General features: G+C 41.6%; 3 non-coding genes and 8 pseudogenes across 3 annotated transcripts; 6 read left to right on the plus strand and 5 right to left on the minus strand.

Annotated features, from left to right (window-relative positions):
- The first annotated feature begins 11629 nt into the window (after positions 1–11629).
- On the plus strand, positions 11630–11748 carry LOC115417280 (uncharacterized; annotated as a pseudogene).
- Positions 11749–12304: 556 nt separating this feature from the next.
- Positions 12305–12423, minus strand: LOC115417266 (uncharacterized; annotated as a pseudogene).
- Positions 12424–12915: 492 nt separating this feature from the next.
- Positions 12916–13034, plus strand: LOC115417264 (uncharacterized; annotated as a pseudogene).
- Positions 13035–13799: 765 nt separating this feature from the next.
- LOC115417306 (uncharacterized) lies at positions 13800–13908 on the minus strand (annotated as a pseudogene).
- Positions 13909–14411: 503 nt separating this feature from the next.
- On the plus strand, positions 14412–14530 carry LOC115417359 (5S ribosomal RNA). Its single transcript, XR_003935156.1, has one exon. It is a non-coding gene; the product is annotated as a 5S ribosomal RNA (ribosomal RNA).
- A 796-nt stretch (positions 14531–15326) lies between these two features.
- Positions 15327–15445, minus strand: LOC115417365 (uncharacterized; annotated as a pseudogene).
- A 498-nt stretch (positions 15446–15943) lies between these two features.
- Positions 15944–16062, plus strand: LOC115417265 (uncharacterized; annotated as a pseudogene).
- A 764-nt stretch (positions 16063–16826) lies between these two features.
- On the minus strand, positions 16827–16945 carry LOC115417348 (5S ribosomal RNA). Its single transcript, XR_003935145.1, has one exon. It is a non-coding gene; the product is annotated as a 5S ribosomal RNA (ribosomal RNA).
- Positions 16946–17448: 503 nt separating this feature from the next.
- Positions 17449–17567, plus strand: LOC115417363 (5S ribosomal RNA). The gene has a single exon (XR_003935159.1). It is a non-coding gene; the product is annotated as a 5S ribosomal RNA (ribosomal RNA).
- A 796-nt stretch (positions 17568–18363) lies between these two features.
- Positions 18364–18482, minus strand: LOC115417366 (uncharacterized; annotated as a pseudogene).
- Positions 18483–18980: 498 nt separating this feature from the next.
- On the plus strand, positions 18981–19099 carry LOC115417293 (uncharacterized; annotated as a pseudogene).
- The last annotated feature ends 3301 nt before the right edge of the window (positions 19100–22400 follow it).

The raw sequence follows: 22400 nt of genomic DNA on the forward strand, positions 1-22400 counted from the left end.
ACTTCCTTGGCGTGAGTAACGAAAGCGCGTTGTGACACATTAAATAGTTTGTGCGAAATGCCGTGCTTTGAGCTTTACAATTAAATAAGCGATTCCTCAAGGCAAAAAATATTCCTTGATCATTTTTTGTAATCGAGGTACTCGAATTACTCGAGGGATCGTTTCACCCCTAATGTCAGCGCAGTACCTTGTTTCAATAAGCAATTTGCAGAAACACCGCATCCATGGGGGCCGCCATTGCTACGTGATGTCAGAGCTCGGAACTGGGAGTACATTGATCTAGTACAAGTTCACAGGTGGGAAGTTACAGGTTTGACTGCCATTCCAATTCCTTTTCACTGGTAGAAGGTTGGAAAAAACATGAGTTCCAGGTTGTCTAGAACGCAGCATATGACTCATGGCTGCTCCAGTGCACAGAGGGACAGTGGTTAGCACCTGTGCCGTTCACAGCTGTTACGACAGGACAAAGATGTCAAAGGGGCTTTTATAGAGTACCCAAGATACTAGTTAACAGTGGCCAGAGAACGAGGCGTTGAGCTACAGAGGAGGTATGCACGACTCCCAAATCCAAACGATACCGAATGACGTATTGGTCTGGTGTAGTACAATAACCGCACCATTCTGTTTATACTTCTGTCATTTGGTTTACAAATGTTTACCCAGTTTAGATCAAATTTAAGGGCATTTCTGTGAGCCAGGGGTGGGAAGGGGTTGGGGACAATTTCTTTATGGGCACATTTTTTTTTTTGTTGACACTTTCTAAACCTCTCCTTTTTTTGGATTCATTCAATGGGACAACGGAACCGTATTGGCATTTTGAAAGGGCTTAACAGAAACAGGAAAGACCATTGCGGACATTGGTTTGTCTTGACTGTTTTGGCTGGAAAGGGGGCAAACGGCTGAAGCGACAGCAGCACCACCCTCTCCTTCTCGTGTCTTTCCTTTCCACGCATCCAGACTTTTGGTCCCTGTCTCCATGGCACTCTCTGAGTTTTGGAGGGAATAAATGTATCTTTTCCTCTTGTCAATGGGTGAAGCAGCTGCACCCTGTGCTGGGCACAAAGCACCTGGTATTCCCAGGCGGTCTCCCATCCAAGTACTGACCAGGCCCCGACCGTGGTTTGCTTTTCGAGTTCAGACGAGATTTTTTTTTTTTTTTTTTTTTAATTGATTCATTCAGTCAAAAACATATTACATTTCCATCAAATAATCTACATCAATCCATTTCAAAAGAAGAAAACTGACAAAATACAAGTAGAAAAATAACCATTAATTTTAAAGTGCATATGCAAATAAAACAGGATCAATACATAAGCCACAACTTAAAAACAACCAAGCAAATTAAGAACAATTTGGGAGTTTTAAAACTACCCCCTCCCATGTCAATTCCATAAAAGGGTTGGTAGAGATAAAAAATTTTATAAAAACATCCAAATCTCCTTTTTCACTAAAATAGGCATACAATGTTTCCAAGAGTCGCAATAATTTAATATTAAATAAATTACAAATATCAATACTTTCCCCTTTTGTCTTGCCATTGCTCTCCTTACCCACACTGTATGCCTTGCAACTGCCAAAATCAGCTGAACTGCTTGATTGTTTTTCTTGTGTTTTTCAACAGCTCCAAACAAGAGCAGTTTTTCCCCCCCAATTTTCCCAACATATTCCTCTTTTCACCAAACCCAATTAATATTTTCTTCAACCTCCCCTCCAAACATCTTAATTTCTCACAATAGAAGAACATGTGTTTCATCCCTTCTTTTTCTTTTTCACATATTTGACACATATCACTGTTCACAAAACCCATCTTAAATAATCTCATTTCATTTAAAACACAGTTGTGGCCAAGCATAAAATCAAAGTTCTCTAAAATTGGACATTTTAGACTTTGTCTTATATTTTTCCATATTTCTTCCTTTTTTTATATTTTCAAGTGCTCCTACCCAATATCTGTTTAATGTGGGTTCCTCAAACTCAAGGTTTCTAAAAAACAAATAAAATTGTTTCAGCACACAAAAGTCCCACACTTGATTTCCTGCCTTACAGACAATTTCAAAATTCTCTGTTTTATCTTTTTCATTTGTCTTATCAATTTGTTCTCTCCATTTCTTTGTTATAGCACTTATTATTGTGTCTAAGTCTTTTTTAATTTTATCATTGTCTAAATCTTCCTTATTTCCTTCAATCATCTATAAAGCTTGAAATGGTAAGAGCCCTAGCCTTATCTCATAAAAGAGATCTCTGATCTTCCTAAAACCTGCTCTGTACCAAGTCATCCAGTCAAAACCCCGGCCAATCTTCAAATTTGGATTTAAAAACAGTGGTTGGTTTAAAATCGCCTCCCTCCCCACTGGATTTATGTGCAAACTTCTTTAAAACTGACCCATGCCCTTAAAACCTCTCTGTAAAACTCTGGGATGCCTGTTAACATATTATCTCTCAACCCCATCCATAAGGCTGAAGACCCCAGACCACCAACTTTGTTTAAGTAATACAGCATTGTTTCTTTCCATTCCTTCTTAGCATTACCCAAAAATTCTTCACCGTTTTAACTCTTCGGGCCTTCAGCCTTACACTCAAAAAAACAGAACATTGGATTTAAATAATAAGATAATGCCCCAAGTGGAGGAGTTTAAGTATCTCGGGGTCTTGTTCACGAGTGAGGGAAGGATGGAGCGTGAGATTGACAGATGGATCGGTGCAGCGTCTGCAGTGATGCAGTCGCTGTACCGGTCGGTTGTGGTAAAGAAGGAGCTGAGCCGAGAGGCGAAGCTCTCGATTTACCGGTCAATCTACGTTCCTACCCTCACCTATGGTCATGAGCTTTGGGTCATGACCGAAAGGACAAGATCCCGGATACAAGCGGTCGAAATGAGTTTCCTCCGTCGGGTGGCTGGGCGCACCCTTAGGGATAGGGTGAGGAGCTCAGTCACCAGGGAGGAGCTCGGAGTAGAGCCGCTGCTCCTCCGCGTCGAGAGGGGCCAGCTGAGGTGGCTCGGGCATCTGTTTCGGATGCCTCCTGGACGCCTCCCTGGGGAGGTGTTCCGGGCATGTCCCTCCGGGAGGAGACCTCGGGGAAGACCCAGGACACGTTGGAGAGACTATGTCTCTCGGCTGGCCTGGGAACGCCTCGGGATCCCCCCGGAAGAGCTGGAGGAGGTGTCTGGGGAGAGGGAAGTCTGGGCATCCTGCTTAGACTGTTACCCCGCGACCCGGCCCCGGATAAGCGGAAGAGAATGGATGGATGGATAATAAGATAATGTCAAACCGGTCCCACAAAACTTTTTATTTAAATTTTAAAAATACTAGATGACTAAATTTCAGCAAACCGTCTTAATTAAGTGCTACATTACACAGTTAAGTTGAATTTATTAAACATGTCGAATTTACTCAATATTGTTACGTTTAATTTAGTATACATCATTACATTGAATCAATTAAACACATTGAATTTACTATATATCATTTCATTGAATTTAATAGACATGTTGAATTTACTAAATGTCGTTATGTTAAATTTACTAAACATCATTATGTTCAATTTATTAAACATACTGAATTTACTAAATATTGTTATGTTTAATTGACTAAATATTGTTATGGTGAATTTATTAAGCACGCTGAATTTACTACATGCTGTTAAGTTTAATTGCCTAAACATCATTATGTTGAATTTATTAAACACATTAAATTTACCAAATATCATTATGTTTAATTTACTAAACATCATTATGTTGAATTTATTAAACATGTTGAATTTACTCAATATTGTTACGTTTAATTTAGTATACATCATTACATTGAATCAATTAAACACATTGAATTTACGATATATCATTTCAGACAGACACACTGTATCTGCCTGTCTCTGTGTATGTCTGCATGTGTCTGTGTATGTCTGCATGTCTCTGTGTATGTCTGCGTGTATGTCTGCCTGTGTATCTGTCTGCCTGTGTGTGGGCAGACAGACACACTGTATCTGCCTGTCTCTGTGTATGTCTGCATGTCTCTGTGTATGTCTGCGTGTATGTCTGCCTGTGTATCTGTCTGCCTGTGTGTGGGCAGACAGACACACTGTATCTGCCTGTGTTTAACTCTGTGTCTCTGTCTGCATGTATGTCTGCCTGTGTATCTGTCTGCTTTTGTACATCTGTCTTTCTACCTGTGTCTCTGTCTGTCTGCCTGTGTCTCTGTGTCTGTCCATGTCTGTCTAACTCTGTGTCTCTGTCTGCCTGTGTCTCTGTGTCTGCCTGTGGAAAATAGCCATATGTAATCAAACTGAAAAATGGCATGTGCCAAACACAGGCCTTATGTACTTAGATTGAGTGCCTGTCTGCCTCTGTGGCTGTCTGACTATAAAAATTAACATTAAAACAGTGCACAGTGAGGTGTTGGGGACCAATGACCCATCAGAACAGGTTACAAACTTATAAAAATAAAGTGTATCAGCGAGGTGTTAGGCAACAATGAGCCACCAGAACAGGTTACAAACTTATAAAAATATAGAGGAAAGAATGTCTGTGTCTGATGCTGAGGACAAAGCATCATCTGATCGTTGAAGTAGACGGCCTGATGGTCCTCCAAGTGTGGGGCATGGTGAGGGGTCATTGTGAGGGGTAGTACCTGGCTCATTTGTTAGGTAAATTACTTTCACTGTGCTCCTGTCTTTTTTTAGGGAAGTGGATGACAAGTTCACAAAGTCATTGTCGAATTTTGCATCTCTGAACTGCAGTCTAAAATTTCCCAACAAGTCATGCTGTCTTTTGATCTCTGCTTAAGGTCTTCAAGCTCAGGTGGTATTCCATTAGGAAGATCTACAACGACTACATTGTCTTCTCCAAGCACAACTCTTATGACTGCAGCCATCTTGTTTTCAATCTATGAAAAACAAAGACAGGGTATTAATGAAATGGAAAATGTAATAACACAAATTTAGACATCAACTAAGAGTTTTCAAAACCTAGTTACAATCCAGTGACAATGTTTTGCCGTTTGCAGATGTGATATTCTTGACAGTAACCAGAAAACATAAGATGAGTCATAATCAAGTAGAATGTGAGACAGAGAAAGAGAGCGTCAAACAGTTAGATAGAGACAAATATCTTGTAACAAGAAGACAGACAGAGAGAGAGAGACAGAGGGAGGGAGACAAACAGGCAGACAAGACAGCATTCCAAACATTCCATGTTTTGAATGAGCATGGGCATTCATAATATGTGCATAGGTATGGGTGTCTCTGGCCAAAATGGCCATGTGCTAATTTGTAGTGCTTCAGTAGCTCGTACCTTTTACATACAGTTGCCGAACACTCTTTGCATCTCCACATAACCTAGAGAAATAGAAAAAGAGTAACTAATTAACATATATTTTGCATAAAATCAATGTGTAACTATGATCCTTTTACTAAAACTGAATTCATTCAGTAACACTTAATTACTACGCTTACAAATCATGCATTAAAAAAATCATGCACACTTTACAAAATTCAATGAACCGCAGTGTCAGCTGACAGTGTTGGCCATAATTCAGAATTACTAAAATTAGGTTCCCCTCCCGCTCCACTGTGACTCTAGCCCTCTTCTGTATCACCGGTATCAAGTCTTTCCCTCCATTCCGGGGCAGCGGGCCCCTCCCACCCAGTTCTGCGACCCCCACTGCCCCGCACAATGAGCCCGGGACAACAGACCCGTTAGTCCCCCACTATCGGCGGGTGTGATGGGAAGTTACCCCAGACGACCCCCGTCGCAGACGGCACAGGTCATCTGGAGCATGCAAGGCTATGTATTAGCACCAAGTTGTTGCTACGGTAGCTGCTAGCCAGTAAAAACCGAGCTCAGAGTAAATGCAGTCTTCATTCCAGCAAAACACTACCGGTTTTGTCCACAAACTCAAAGTCACAACGTTTCTAAAAGTTCTTTTCGGTGCTTAAATATAAGCATGCTGTTATTCTTGATATATTTTCATAAATAAAAACTTTTTTCAAAAGCCGCACTGTGTGTAACTAATACTGATCGTAGATAGTAGTTCCTGGGCCACTAGGTAAGCAAATCGAGCACACCTTCCCAGTGGTATTTAGCTCCCTACCTGTCCAGGAGGTGCGCTTGATTTTCTCACCCGGTGTTCCAGGAACCTAGCTGCCTCGTGGCCACGAAAAACGACTTTATACACATGTTAAACTCATTTCGTAGGAACGAAGTACTATCTCGTGACTAATTTAAAGGTGTATTGTAGCCTATATTTAATTTTATTTCCACCATGTCGTGTCTGGAGCTCCGTACTTACCAGAAAATCGACGAAAAATCACAGGAGCACACGCCACAACAGGCCTTGCAGACAGGTGATGATTGTGCAGAAATGGCTGCTGAGCAGTGCGCAGTGCGCATGTGTCAGGTGGACGGCAAACGCTTTGAGACAAACTTCATTTTTAAGTGACTGCGTTGACTAAATTGTATTAAACAGTATTGAATATTCCCAAGACTTGTATGATTATTTAAATGTAATGTAACTCTCTTGTTTTTTTCACTAAAAATGAATTTATTAAATATTTTCAACATAAATACATTGCATAAGGATTACTACATGGGTTTTCCATTTCTTTGAGTGTAGGATGGGGTCAAGCAATCCCAGACCCCCCTCCTCCACTGTCCCGATCAGAGTCTTATATTTCACCTTTGATGGCTTGCCGTGCCAGATAAAATCCACCACTAAATGTTTAAAAATATTGGCCACGGTTGTTGGCTAACAGACTGAGCCGAGGACGTACCATATTTTGGACAAAAACAGTGAGTTCACCACTAAAACTTTTCCCTTGAGCGTGAGGCTCCTCCTTCCCCAAAATGTCAATCTTTTCTTTGCTTTGCTCATCATCTCCTCCCATGTTTCCTTTGTTGTCAACTTTTCATCAGGCCCTACTCTAACCCCCAGAATTTTCATACAATTTTGAACTTCCTTAAAGGGTAACGCCCTTGACAAAGCTCCTCCTCCTCCTACCCTCATGAATTCAGTTTTACCCACATTCATTTTAGCCCCTGAGCCTTTGCAGTAGAGATCTAAAATCTTCATGCTGTTTTCAATACTAACCTCATCCTTTAAAACAAGTGTTGTGTCATCGGCATACTGATAAATTTTTGTTTCTGGTTTAAAAACACTAAAACGTTCTACCTGGATTCCTTTAATTCCACTGTCTGCATTAATTGCCAAGCTGAGAGGTTCAGCAACCAAGGTGTACAGTAATGCAGACAGTGGACATCCCTGCCTGATTGATCTAGATAAAGGGATAAAATCCATTAAAAAGCCATTTATCTTGATACAAGTCTTGGCATCTGAGTAGAGACATCTCAGACATGTGATAAAGTTGTCACCAAAATTAAATTTCTCTAAAATATCAAATAAAAAATCATGCTCTACCCTATCAAAAGCTTTCTCTAAGTCTATGCTAACTATAAAACCATTTTTCTTTTCTCTGTCCATAAACCATATTTTATCTCTTATACTGTTTACTGTGTCTGAGATGTCTCTACCCAGTACAGCATATGCCTGATTGGTTTGAATGACTGTGGGTAAAACCTGCTTCAGTCTGTTTGCCAACACCTTTGCTAAAATCTTATAATCACAGTTTAAAAGGCTTATCGGTCTGAAGTTTTCTAATTTCTCCCTATCTCCTTTCCTTTTGTATATTATTTTAATCACTCCTTTTTTCATTGAAGGACTTAAAATCTCTTTTGACCATGCTTCTTGGTAAACAATATTTAAAATAGGGATTAAAACCGTTCTAAAAGCCTTATAAAATTCACACGGCAAGCCATCAAGGCCAGGGCTCTTCCCATTTATCATATCTCTTAAAGCACAATCAATTTCCTCATTTGTAATGACCTTGTTACACTTTTTCCGATTTTCCTCACTTCTGTCTCAATATGTTTTAATAAATAAGTTTTAGCTTCTTCTGCTGTCCCTTCTTTTGCAAATAATTTACTATAAAAAATAAAGACCCTCTTCAAAATATCTTCTTTATTTTTAAAACTGTTCCCCTGTTCATCTTTAATACTTCTAATTGCTTCTGCTTTTTGCCTACTTTTTTCCAGATCATAAAAGAATCTTGTGCACCTTTCCCCTTCAACCATATAATTTGCTCTGCTCCTGATCATAGCTCCTTCACATTTAATCTCTTCTATTTTCTTTAAATTTTCTTCTAATTCCAATATCATATTAACATTCTCTTCTCCCAAGTTCACTTTGTCTAATTCTATCTTCAATTTCTTTCTAATTTCCTCTTCATACTTTGAGTTTGCCCTTCTCATCTTTTTACAATAAGCAATTGTGTATTTTTTAATATCATATTTCAAATTATCCCACCACACTCCCGTACAATTCTCATATAAATGTAATTCATTCAAGCTACCACGTATTAAATTTTCCATTTCCATTCTATATAAATTATCTTTTAATATTTCAGTATTTAAGTGCCATAAACCAGGTCCCCTTTCCACTTCATTAAAATCCATTTTTAAAGACACATAATTATGGTCACTAAAACCACATCTTTTATATTGTATGCTTTTAACATATGTTGATATTTCTTTTTTCATTAACACCAAGTCAATTCTGCTTTGTTTTACTGCATCTTTCACGACTTGTATTCTACTATATTCTCTTTTACCAATATTTCTTTCTCTCCAAACATCTACTAAATCAAATTTTCCCATTAAACTTTTAAGCTCAGTTCTCCCTCTGTCAGCACCAAAACACATATTTTCTCCGACATCCTCTTTCTCTAAAACAGTGTTAAAATCCCCCATTATAAACATTTCACCCCATTTCTCCATTAAAAAACCCAGATGTTTAAAAAAATTAACTCTATGAGTCTTTATTTGGAGCATGTATACTGCACATAATCACTTTTTCATTATCCTTTTCAAAACACAGAGTTAACATTTTTCCTTCTTTATCATTATAGATTTCAGTTACCTTGTCACACACATTCCTTTTCACCATAAATGCAACTCCCCTTGCCTTTTTATCACTATTATTATAATAAATTTCCCCATCAAACCTTCCCCTAATACTTTCTGCTACGACATCAGTCCAGTTCGTTTCTTGCAACAGTACAATATCACTCTTTTCTGTTTCCAGTATCATTCTGTTAATTTTTCCTGTATTTACACCTCCTCTTAAATTAATAGAAGTAAACCCCCACCCCATTAAAACAGTAAATAAAATAAATAGCCACAAGCAACCCCCAGTACATGATTTGTCCCCGTGCACTTCATATTATCCCTTTATCTCATCTGAACTCTACTACCCTCCTCCCTCTCCTTTTTTCCTGTTCCTTTAAAACCTTTTCCAAATTTAAATTTATCACCTTTTTTTTTCTTTTTTCCTTCCGTTGATCTTTTTCCTCTTGAGCCCCCACAGTTTTTTCTTTGTTTTCTAAGCCTTCACACATATCTTTTACCTCAGTTTGTCCATGTCTCTGTCCTTCTTCCTCTGGTTGGTCTGGTTCTTTTCTTTTCTGTCCCATCCCACCTACAGTCACATCCTCAGTGTCCTTCTCCAGTTCATCCACACCTCCGTCTTCCCTGTCCCCCATGTCACTTCTCCCTGGGGGGTCCACCGTCTCTATCTGGGGCTGTCCACAAGGGAGATCCACGTCCATCTCAACCTCATGATCAGACACAGACGTGTCGTTCTGGGGGGGCTCCAAACATCCTCCTTCTCTGTCACTGTCCGTCTGCTGAACCTCCTCCTCCTCCACCTGATGCTCCCTCTCGCTCTCACTGTCTGAAGACAGGCACGTACAGCGGATCATGGCTCTTCCACAGTCAGGGCATTTGGCGGCGTCACAGTCTCGTGCGTAATGGCCCTGCTGTAGGCACTCCCGGCACGCAAAAATTGGACAGTCTCTTCAAACATGTCCTGGGCTCATGCACAGGCGGCATATTTTAACCTGTTTATCGTGGATTACCCTATAATATTGGGATCCGTCGGCCATATCGAACCAGGCGCTGTACGGGAGCGACACCACCTCCTACGGGAATCTAACTTTTAGGAATCTGGTGCCGTCAGCCATGTTGGTGCCTGGGTAGAACCTCCTTCTGATGGGGAGGATGGGGAAAACCCCCCATCTAACAAGCCGGTCCAGGATCTCCTTGTCTGTGACGTCAAGAGGCAGATGTAAAAAGGAGACCAGAACCTCTGATTTATGGACCCTTTTAACTTCAATATAGTGTCCTTCATAAGTAACTCCATCCTCTATTCTTTCACAGGCTTGTTCTGAGTTGAGGGTGGCCTCATACTGTCTGTTCGGTCTGGGTCTCAGAGCCAACAGCGCTCCACAGCCGACCACCTTCTCAATTTCTTTTATCAGTGTCATTACGTTCAGTCCGTTGATTCCTTCACTTTCAATCTGAACAGTCCATTCTCTGTTGTAATCCACTTTATGTCTTTCTCTCATTCTGTTTCTTTCAACATTGTCATTATTTTTCACATTTTTTTCATCTTCTATTCCGTTTTCTCTTTGCACTTTTCCATTCTAATTCAAAGGTTCATCTTTCTCATTAACTACATCGTTCACTTTCATGCTCCGATTCAGTTTCTTTTTTCTTCTTTCCACCACGGTAAATTCATCCTCCGTTCCTGTTGTGTCATCATTTCCTTCATTTTCCAAAACTTCTCCAGATTCCTTCTCATTTGTTTTCGCAGATCCGTTGTCATATTCGTTGCCACTTGCCTTTGTCATATTCATTTCCATCAGATCATCCACTGCCACGTCACTCAAACTCACATTCTCATGAAATCTTCTATTCGCTGTTCTCTTCATTAGGTTGTTCTTTTTCATATTCTTCATTTCTTTCATTTTTAATGACTCTTTTTCTGGCGTTAAACGCTGCTGCTGTCCTTTCTCATCCATATTGATGAGAAATAAAGAAAATTAAATTCACCTTCCCAGCGGTGCAGCAAAAACACCGCTGGGCTTGCTTATCACAAACAACTGAAAAATAAAACTACATAAACTAACCAAACACAAAATCTAAATCACTAAACAAAACAATGAGGAAGCCTTTCTTCCTCTCCTGCAGCCAATCACTCCATTCAGAACTCCACAGATGTGGGCATGTTCAGGGTGGTATGGCCGTAAGCGAGTGCAGCTGTCATATTCACCCTCTTTATAGATTTAGTCACACTGAAGAGCAGGTTTCCCCCTGTGTTTTCCCATATGAGAAATCTAAATCACTCAGTATTAAAGTGGCAAAGGACAAAGTAAATCTGAATAATGTCTAAAAGAGTGAAGATGAACATACCAGCCTGGAAGGAATTCACCAAAAGCGTGGAACCAAGCTGGAAATGGCAGTTTGTGCGTATATTCAGTGTCTGAAAGAGGGGGAACATGGCGGCTGGATGCTTACGGCGAAAGCAAAGTTTTAGTAGGTAACCCTCAGATGTGTTGTGACACCATCGTTTTGTTATCGTCCTGTAATGACTTCTATCTCTGTAGTGTTGCAAACCTCTGTGATTGGTGCAGCCAGCGTATCGGGTGTCAGACCTTAAAGTCTTTGAGATTCCTTTGGAACCTCTTCCGCTCACATGCGGCGGCACTGAATCTATAAAAAGGGAGAGAAGGACAGACACGCTGGCTTACAGCCATACCACCCTGAACACTCCTGATCTCGTTTGATCTCGGCAGTAAACCAGTGTCGGGCCTGGTCAGTACTTGGATTGGAGACATCCTGGGAATACCAGATGCTGTAAGCTTTGACACTTTTCTGTGCGACCAGCAGAGGCTGCTGCTGCTGCTTCTTCACCAACCAACAGTTGATAAACAAGAGAAAAATACAAATGAAGTCATTCCTGAAAAACGAAAGCTATGATGGCGACGGACGCTAAAACCTGGTAGTCTTTGTGAAGAGGACAATATTGTAAATTTTTAGCTTTATTGATCTTTGTAAGGACAATTTCTTTATGGGCACATTTTTTTGCTGACACTTTCTAAACCTCTCCTTTTTTGGATTCATTCAGTGTGGACAAAGGAAACGTATTGGCGTTTTGAAAGGGCTGAAAAGAAAGAGTAAAAACCTTTGCGGGCTTCGGGTGGGGGTTTGTCTTGACATTTTGGCCGGAAAGGGGGCAAACGGCTGAAGCGACAGCAGCACCACCCTCTCTTTCTCGTGTCTTTCCTTTCCACGCATCCAGACTTTTGGTCCCTGTCTCCATGGCACTCTCTGACTTTTGGAGGGAATAAATGTATCTTTTCCTCTCGTCGAGGGGTGAAGCAGCTGCACCCTGTGCTGGACACAAAGAAGAGGGTCAAAGCTTACAGCACCCGGTATTCCCAGGTGGTCTCCCATCAAAGTACTGACCAGGCCCGACCGTGGTTTGCTTCCCAGATCAGACGAGATCGGGCGTTTTCAGGGTGGTATAGCCATAAGCGAGTGCAGCTGTCATATTTACCCTCTTTATAGATTTAATCACACTGAAGAGCAGGTTTCCCCCTGTGTTTTCCCATATGTGAAATCTAAATCACTCAGTATTAAAGTGGCAAAGGACAAAGTGATCTGAATAATGTCTAAAAGAGTCGAGATGAACATACCAGCCTGGAAGGAATTCACCAAAAGCGTGGAACCAAGCTGGAAATAGCAGTTTGTGCGTATATTCAGTGTCTGAAGGACGGGGACCATGGCGGCTGGACGCTTATGGCGAAATCAAAGTTTTAGTAGGTAACCCTCAGATGTGTTTTGACACCATTGTTTTGTTATCCTCCTGTAATGACTTCTATCTCTGTAATGTTGCAAACCTCTGTGTTTGGTGCAGTCAGCGTATCGGGTGTCAGACCTTAAAGTTTTTGAGATTCCTTTGGAACATCTTCTGCTCACATGCGGCGGCACTTAATCTATAAAAAGGGAGAGAAGGACAGAAAAACTGGCTTACGGCCATACCACCCTGAACACGCCCGCTCTTCTCTGACCTCGGCAGCTAACCAGGGTAGGGCCTGGTCAGTACTTGGATTGGAGACATCCTGGGAATACCAGGTGCTGTAAGCTTTGACACTTTTCTGTGTGACCAGCAGAGGCTGCTGCTGCTTGACCAACCAACAGTTTATCAACAAGAGAAAAATACAAATTTTTATTTATTTAGTCATTTTATTTTACCTTTATTGAACCTGGACAACCTCACTGAGATTAAGAATGTCTTTTTCAAGAGCGTCCTGGCCAAGACGGGCAGCAGTACATTGAATAGTTACAGACAGACTTCCATACATAAAAGGAATACACAAAAAGCATACAGACAAGTCAAACCTTCCAAAGTCAACACTGCAAAAAGTGCTCAAGAAATGTAGACCAAAGTGCATCAGGATTCATGAATTCATTCCTGAAAAACGAAAGCTATGATGGCGACGGACGCTAAAACCTGGGAGTCTTTGTGAAGAGGAGAAAATTGTAACTTTTCACCTTTATTGATCTTTGTAAAGACAATTTCTTCATGGGCACATTTTTTTGCTGACACTTTCTAAACCTCTCCTTTTTTGGATTCATTCAGTGTGGACAAAGGAAACATATTGGCGTTTTGAAAGGGTGAACAGAAAGAGTAAAAACCTTTGCGGGCTTCGGGTGGGGGTTTGTCTTGACTGTTTTTGGCCGGAAAGGGGGCAAACGGCTGAAGCAACAGCAGCACCACCCTCTCCTTCTCGTGTCTTTCCTTTCCACGCATCCAGACTTTTGGTCCCTGTCTCCATGGCACTCTCTGAGTTCCTCTCGTCGATGGGTGAAGCAGCACCACCCTGTGCTGGGCACAAAGATGAGGGTAAAAGCTTACAGCACCTGGTATTCCCAGGCGGTTTCTCATCCAAGTACTGACCAGGCCCGACTGTGGTTTGCTTCCGAGATCAGGCGTTTTCAGGGTGGTATGGCCGTAAGCAAGTGCAACTGTCATAGTCACCCTCTTTATAGATTTAATCACACTGAAGAGCAGGTTTCCTCCTATGTTTTCCCATATGTGCAATCTAAATCACTCGGTATTTAAAGTGGCAAAGGACAAACAAAGCGATCTAAATAATGTCTTAAAGAGTCAAGATGAACATACCAGCCTGGAAGGAATTCACCAAAAGCGTAGAACCAAGCTGGAAATAGCAGTTTTTGCATATATTCAGTGTCTGAAGGAGGGGGAATGTGGCGGTTGGACGCTTACGGCCACGGGGAAAGCAAAGTTTCAGGAGGTAACCCTCAGATGTGTTGTGACACCATCGTTTTGTTACCCTCCTGTAATGACTTCTATCTCTGTAATGTTGCAAACCTCTGTGTTTGGTGCAGTCAGCGTATCGGGTGTCTGACCTTAAAGTCTTTGAGATTCCTTTGGAACCTCTTCCGCTCACATGCGGCGGCACTGAATCTATAAAAAGGGAGAGAAGGACTGACACGCTGGCTTACGGCCATACCACCCTGAATACGCCCGCTCTCGTCTGACCTCGGCAGCCAACCAGGGTCGGGCCTGGTCAGTACTTGGATTGGAGACATCCTGGGAATACCAGGTGCTGTAAGCTTTGACACTTTTCTGTGTGACCAGCAGAGGCTGCTTCTGCTGCTGCTGCTTGACCAACCAACAGTATATCAACAAGAGAAAAATACAAATTTTATTTATTTAGTCATTTTATTTTACCTTTATTGAACCTTGACAACCTCACTGAGATTAAGAATGTCTTTTTCAAGAGCGTCCTGGCCAAGACGGGCAGCAGTACATTGAATAGTTACAGACAGACTTCCATACATAAAACGAATACACAAAAAGCACACAGACAAGTCAAACCTTCCAAAGTCAACTCTGCAAAAAGTGCTCAAGAAATGTAGAGAAAAGTGCGTCAGGATTCATGAATTCATTCCTGAAAAACGCAAGCTATGATGGCGACGGACACTAAAACCTGGGAGTCTTTGTGAAGAGGAGAAAATTGTAACTTTTCACCTTTATTGATCTTTGTAAAGACAATTTCTTCATGGGCACATTTTTTTGCTGACACTCTCTAAACCTCTCCTTTTTTGGATTATTTCAGTGTGGAAAAAGGAAACATACTGGCATTTTGAAAGGGCTTAACAGAAACAGTAAAAACCTTTGCGGGCTTCGGGTGGGGGTTTATCTTGACATTTTGGCCGGAAAGGGGGCAAACGGCTGAAGCGACAGCAGCACCACCCTCTCCTTCTCGTGTCTTTCCTTTCCACGCATCCAGACTTTTGGTCCCTGTCTCCATGGCACTCTCTGAGTTTTGGAGGGAATAAATGTATCTTTTCCTCTCGTCGATGGGTGAAGCAGCTGCACCCTGTGCTGGACACAAAGAAGAGGGTAAAAGCTTACAGCACCCGGTATTCCCAGGCAGTCTCCCATCCAAGTACTGACCAGGCCCGACCGTGGTTTGCTTCCGAGATCAGACGAGATCGGGCTTTTTCAGGGTGGTATGGCCATAAGCAAGTGCAGCTGTCATATTTACCCTCTTTATAGATTTAATCACACTGAAGAGCAGGTTTCCCCCTGTGTTTTCCCATATGTGAAATCTAAATCACTCAGTATTAAAGTGGCAAAGGACAAAGTGATCTGAATAATGTCTAAAAGAGTCGAGCTGAACATACCAGCCTGGAGGGAATTCACCAAAAGCGTGGAACCAAGCTGGAAATAGAAGTTTGTGCGTATATTCAGTGTGTGAAGGAGGGGGAATGTGGCGGTTGGACGCTTACGGCCACGGTGAAAGCAAAGTTTCAGGAGGTAACCCTCAGATGTGTTGTGACACCATCGTTTTGTTACCCTCCTGTAATGACTTCTATCTCTGTAATGTTGCAAACCTCTGTGTTTGGTGCAGTCAGCGTATCGGGTGTCTGACCTTAAAGTCTTTGAGATTCCTTTGGAACGTCTTCCGCTCACATGCGGCGGCACTGAATCTATAAAAAGGGAGAGAAGGACAGACACACTGGCTTACGGCCATGCCACCCTGAACACGCCCGCTCTCGTCTGACCTCGGCAGCCAACCAGGGTCGGGCCTGATCAGTACTTGGATTGGAGACATCCTGGGAATACCAGGTGCTGTAAGCTTTGACACTTTTCTGTGTGACCAGCAGAGGCTGCTGCTGCTTGACCAAACAACAGTTTATCAACAAGAGAAAAATACAAATTTTATTTATTTAGTCATTTTATTTTACCTTTATTGAACCTGGACAGCCTCACTGAGATTAAGAATGTCTTTTTCAAGAGCGTCCTGGCCAAGACGGGCAGCAGTACATTGAATAGTTACAGACAGACTTCCATACATAAAAGGAATACACAAAAAGCACACAGACAAGTCAAACCTTCCAAAGTCAACACTGCAAAAAGTGCTCAAGAAATGTAGACCAAAGTGCATCAGGATTCATGAATTCATTCCTGAAAAACGAAAGCTATGATGGCGACGGACGCTAAAACCTGGGAGTCTTTGTGAAGAGGAGAAAATTGTAACTTTTCACCTTTATTGATCTTTGTAAAGACAATTTCTTCATGGGCACATTTTTTTGCTGACACTCTCTAAACCTCTCCTTTTTTGGATTCATTCAGTTTGGACAAAGGAAACGTATTGGCGTTTTGAAAGGGCTGAACAGAAAGAGTAAAACCTTTGCGGGCTTCGGGTGGGGGTTTGTCTTGACTGTTTTTGGCCAGAAAGGGGGCAAACGGCTGAAGCAACAGCAGCACCACCCTCTCCTTCTTGTGTCTTTCCTTTCCACGCATCCAGACTTTTGGTCCCTGTCTCCATGGCACTCTCTGAGTTCCTCTCGTCGATGGGTGAAGCAGCACCACCCTTTGCTGGGCACAAAGATGAGGGTAAAAGCTTACAGCACCTGGTATTCCCAGGCGGTCTCCCATCCAAGTACTGACCAGGCCCGATCGTGGTTTGTTTCCGAGATCAGACGAGATCGGGCATTTTCAGGGTGGTATGGCCGTAAGCAAGTGCAACTGTCATAGTCACCCTCTTTATAGATTTAATCACACTGAAGAGCAGGTTTCCTCCTATGTTTTCCCATATGTCCAATCTAAATCACTCGGTAATTAAAGTGGCAAAGGACAAACAAAGCAATCTAAATAATGTCTTAAAGAGTCAAGATGAACATACCAGCCTGGAAGGAATTCACCAAAAGCGTAGAACCAAGCTGGAAATAGCAGTTTTTGCGTATATTCAGTGTGTGAAGGAGGGGGAATGTGGCGGTTGGACGCTTACGGCCACGGTGAAAGCAAAGTTTCAGGACGTAACCCTCAGATGTGTTGTGACACCATCGTTTTGTTACCCTCCTGTAATGACTTCTATCTCTGTAATGTTGCAAACCTCTGTGTTTGGTGCAGTCAGCGTATCGGGTGTCAGACCTTAAAGTCTTTGAGATTCCTTTGGAACGTCTTCCGCTCACATGCGGCGGCACTGAATCTATAAAAAGGGAGAGAAGGACAGACACGCTGGCTTACGGTCATACCACCCTGAATACGCCCGCTCTCGTCTGACCTCGGCAGCCAACCAGGGTCGGGCCTGGTCAGTACTTGGATTGGAGACATCCTGGGAATACCAGGTGCTGTAAGCTTTGACACTTTTCTGTGTGACCAGCAGAGGCTGCTTCTGCTGCTGCTGCTTGACCAACCAACAGTATATCAACAAGAGAAAAATACAAATTTTATTTATTTAGTCATTTTATTTTACCTTTATTGAACCTTGACAACCTCACTGAGATTAAGAATGTCTTTTTCAAGAGCGTCCTGGCCAAGACGGGCAGCAGTACATTGAATAGTTACAGACAGACTTCCATACATAAAACGAATACACAAAAAGCACACAGACAAGTCAAACCTTCCAAAGTCAACTCTGCAAAAAGTGCTCAAGAAATGTAGAGAAAAGTGCGTCAGGATTCATGAATTCATTCCTGAAAAACGCAAGCTATGATGGCGACGGACACTAAAACCTGGGAGTCTTTGTGAAGAGGAGAAAATTGTAACTTTTCACCTTTATTGATCTTTGTAAAGACAATTTCTTCATGGGCACATTTTTTTGCTGACACTCTCTAAACCTCTCCTTTTTTGGATTATTTCAGTGTGGAAAAAGGAAACATACTGGCGTTTTGAAAGGGCTTAACAGAAACAGTAAAAACCTTTGCGGGCTTCGGGTGGGGGTTTATCTTGACATTTTGGCCGGAAAGGGGGCAAACGGCTGAAGCGACAGCAGCACCACCCTCTCCTTCTCGTGTCTTTCCTTTCCACGCATCCAGACTTTTGGTCCCTGTCTCCATGGCACTCTCTGAGTTTTGGAGGGAATAAATGTATCTTTTCCTCTCGTCGATGGGTGAAGCAGCTGCACCCTGTGCTGGACACAAAGAAGAGGGTAAAAGCTTACAGCACCCGGTATTCCCAGGCAGTCTCCCATCCAAGTACTGACCAGGCCCGACCGTGGTTTGCTTCCGAGATCAGACGAGATCGGGCTTTTTCAGGGTGGTATGGCCATAAGCAAGTGCAGCTGTCATATTTACCCTCTTTATAGATTTAATCACACTGAAGAGCAGGTTTCCCCCTGTGTTTTCCCATATGTGAAATCTAAATCACTCAGTATTAAAGTGGCAAAGGACAAAGTGATCTGAATAATGTCTAAAAGAGTCGAGCTGAACATACCAGCCTGGAAGGAATTCACCAAAAGCGTGGAACCAAGCTGGAAATAGAAGTTTGTGCGTATATTCAGTGTGTGAAGGAGGGGGAATGTGGCGGTTGGACGCTTACGGCCACGGTGAAAGCAAAGTTTCAGGAGGTAACCCTCAGATGTGTTGTGACACCATCGTTTTGTTACCCTCCTGTAATGACTTCTATCTCTGTAATGTTGCAAACCTCTGTGTTTGGTGCAGTCAGCGTATCGGGTGTCTGACCTTAAAGTCTTTGAGATTCCTTTGGAACGTCTTCCGCTCACATGCGGCGGCACTGAATCTATAAAAAGGGAGAGAAGGACAGACACACTGGCTTACGGCCATGCCACCCTGAACACGCCCGCTCTCGTCTGACCTCGGCAGCCAACCAGGGTCGGGCCTGATCAGTACTTGGATTGGAGACATCCTGGGAATACCAGTTGCTGTAAGCTTTGACACTTTTCTGTGTGACCAGCAGAGGCTGCTGCTGCTTGACCAAACAACAGTTTATCAACAAGAGAAAAATACAAATTTTATTTATTTAGTCATTTTATTTTACCTTTATTGAACCTGGACAGCCTCACTGAGATTAAGAATGTCTTTTTCAAGAGCGTCCTGGCCAAGACGGGCAGCAGTACATTGAATAGTTACAGACAGACTTCCATACATAAAAGGAATACACAAAAAGCACACAGACAAGTCAAACCTTCCAAAGTCAACACTGCAAAAAGTGCTCAAGAAATGTAGACCAAAGTGCATCAGGATTCATGAATTCATTCCTGAAAAACGAAAGCTATGATGGCGACGGACGCTAAAACCTGGGAGTCTTTTTGAAGAGGAGAAAATTGTAACTTTTCACCTTTATTGATCTTTGTAAAGACAATTTCTTCATGGGCACATTTTTTTGCTGACACTCTCTAAACCTCTCCTTTTTTGGATTCATTCAGTGTGGACAAAGGAAACGTATTGGCGTTTTGAAAGGGCTGAACAGAAAGAGTAAAAACCTTTGCGGGCTTCGGGTGGGGGTTTGTCTTGACTGTTTTTGGCCAGAAAGGGGGCAAACGGCTGAAGCAACAGCAGCACCACCCTCTCCTTCTTGTGTCTTTCCTTTCCACGCATCCAGACTTTTGGTCCCTGTCTCCATGGCACTCTCTGAGTTCCTCTCGTCGATGGGTGAAGCAGCACCACCCTGTGCTGGGCACAAAGATGAGGGTAAAAGCTTACAGCACCTGGTATTCCCAGGCGGTCTCCCATCCAAGTACTGACCAGGCCCGATCGTGGTTTGCTGTCGAGATCAGACGAGATTTTTTTTTTTTTTTTTTTTAAAATAACCATTAATTTTAAAGTGCATGTGCAAATAAAACAGGATCAATATATAAGCCACAACTTAAAAACAACCAAGCAAATTAAGAACAATTTGGCAGTTTTAAAACTACCCCCTCCCATGTCAATTCAATAAAAGGGTTGGTAGAGATAAAAACTTTTACAAAAACTTCCAAATCTCCTTTTTCACTAAAATAGGTACACAATGTTTCCAAGAGTCGCAATAATTTAATATTAAATAAATTACAAATATTAATTACTTTCCCCTTTTGTCTTGCCATTGCTCTCCTTTCCCACACTGTATGCCTTGCAACTGCTAAAATCAGCTGAATTGCTTGATTGTTTTTCTTGTGTTTTTCAACAGCTCCAAACAAGAACAGTTTCCCCCAGTTTTTTCCAACATATTCCTCTGTTTCACCAAACCCAATTATTATTTTCTTCAACCTCCCCTCCAAACATCTTAATTTCTCACAGTAGAAGAACATGTGTTTCATCCCTTCTTTTTCTTTTTCACATATTTGACAGATATCATTGTTCACAAAACCCATCTTCAATAATCTCATTTCATTTAAAACACAGTTGTGGCCAAGCATAAAATCAAAGTTCTCTAAAATTGGGCATTTTAGACTTTGTCTTATATTTTTCCATATTTCTTCCTTTTTTATATTTTCAAGTGCTCCTACCCAATATCTGTTTGACGTGGTTCCTCAAACTCAAGGTTTCTAAAAAACAAATAAAATTGTTTCAGCACACAAGAGTCCCACACTTGATTTCCTGCTTTACAAATAATTTCAAAATTCTCTGTTTTATCTTTTTCATTTGTCTTATCAATTTGTTCTCTCCATTTCTTTGTTATAGCACTTATTATTGTGTCTAAGTCTTTTTTAATTTTACCCTTTTCATAATCTTCCTTAATTTCCTTCAAATCATCTATAAAAGCTTGAAATGGTAAGAGCCCTAGCCTTATCTCATAAAAGAGATCTCTGATCTTCCTAAAACCTGCTCTGTACCAAGTCATCCAGTCAAAACCCCGGCCAATCTTCAAATTTGGATTTAAAAACAGTGGTTGGTTTAAAATCGCTTCCCTCCCCACTGGATTTATGTGCAAACTTTCTTTAAAACTGACCCATGCCCTTAAAACCTCTATATAAAACTCTGGGATTCCTGTTAACATATTATCTTTCAACCCCATCCATAAGGCTGAAGACCCCAGACCACTAACTTTGTTTAGGTAATACAACATTGTTTCTTTCCATTCCTTCTTATCATTACCCAAAAAATTCTTCACCGTTTTAACTCTTAGGGCCTTCAGCCTTAGGATGGGGTCAAGCAACCCCAGGCCTCCCTCCTCCACTGTCCCGATCAGAGTCTTATATTTCACCTTTGATGGCTTGCCGTGCCAGATAAAATCCACCACTAAATGTTTAAAAATATTGGCCACGGTTGTTGGCAAACAGACTGAGCCGAGGACGTACCATATTTTGGACAAAAACAGTGAGTTCACCACTAAGACTTTTCCCTTGAGCGTGAGGCTCCTCCTTCCCCAAAATGTCAATCTTTTCTTTGCTTTGCTCATCATCTCTTCCCACGTTTCCTTTGTTGTCAACTTTTCATCAGGCCCTACTCTAACCCCCAGAATTTTCATACAATTTTGAACTTCCTTAAAGGGTAACGCCCTTGACAAAGCTCCTCCTCCTCCTACCCTCATGAATTCAGTTTTACCCACATTCATTTTAGCCCCTGAGCCTTTGCAGTAGAGATCTAAAATTTTCATACTATTTGCAATACTAGCCTCATCCTTTAAAACAAGCGTTGTGTCGTCGGCATACTGATAAATTTTTGTTTCTGGTTTAAAAAAACTAAAATGTCCTACCTGGATTCCTTTTATTCCACTGTCTGCATTAATTGCCAAGCCTAAAGGTTCGGCAACCAAGGTGTACAGTAATGCAGACAGTGGACATCCCTGCCTGATTGATCTAGATAAAGGGATAAAATCCGTTAAAAAGCCATTTATCTTGATACAAGTCTTGGCATCTGAGTAGAGACATCTCAGACATCTGATAAAATTGTCACCAAAATTAAATTTCTCTAAAATATCAAATAAAAAATCATGCTCTACCCTATCAAAAGCTTTCTCTAAGTCTATGCTAACTATAAAACCATTTTTCTTTTCTCTGTCCATAAACCATATTTTATCTCTTATACTGTTTACTGTGTCTGAGATGTCTCTACCCAGTACAGCATATGCCTGATTGGTTTGAATGACTGTGGGTAAAACCTGCTTCAGTCTGTTTGCCAACACCTTTGCTAAAATCTTATAATCACAGTTTAAAAGGCTTATCGGTCTGAAGTTTTCTAATTTCTCCCTATCTCCTTTCCTTTTGTATATTATTTTAATCACTCCTTTTTTCATTGAAGGACTTAAAATCT

This window comes from Sphaeramia orbicularis, chromosome 3 (assembly GCF_902148855.1).
Source record: "Sphaeramia orbicularis chromosome 3, fSphaOr1.1, whole genome shotgun sequence".
NCBI lineage: Eukaryota > Metazoa > Chordata > Actinopteri > Kurtiformes > Apogonidae > Sphaeramia > Sphaeramia orbicularis.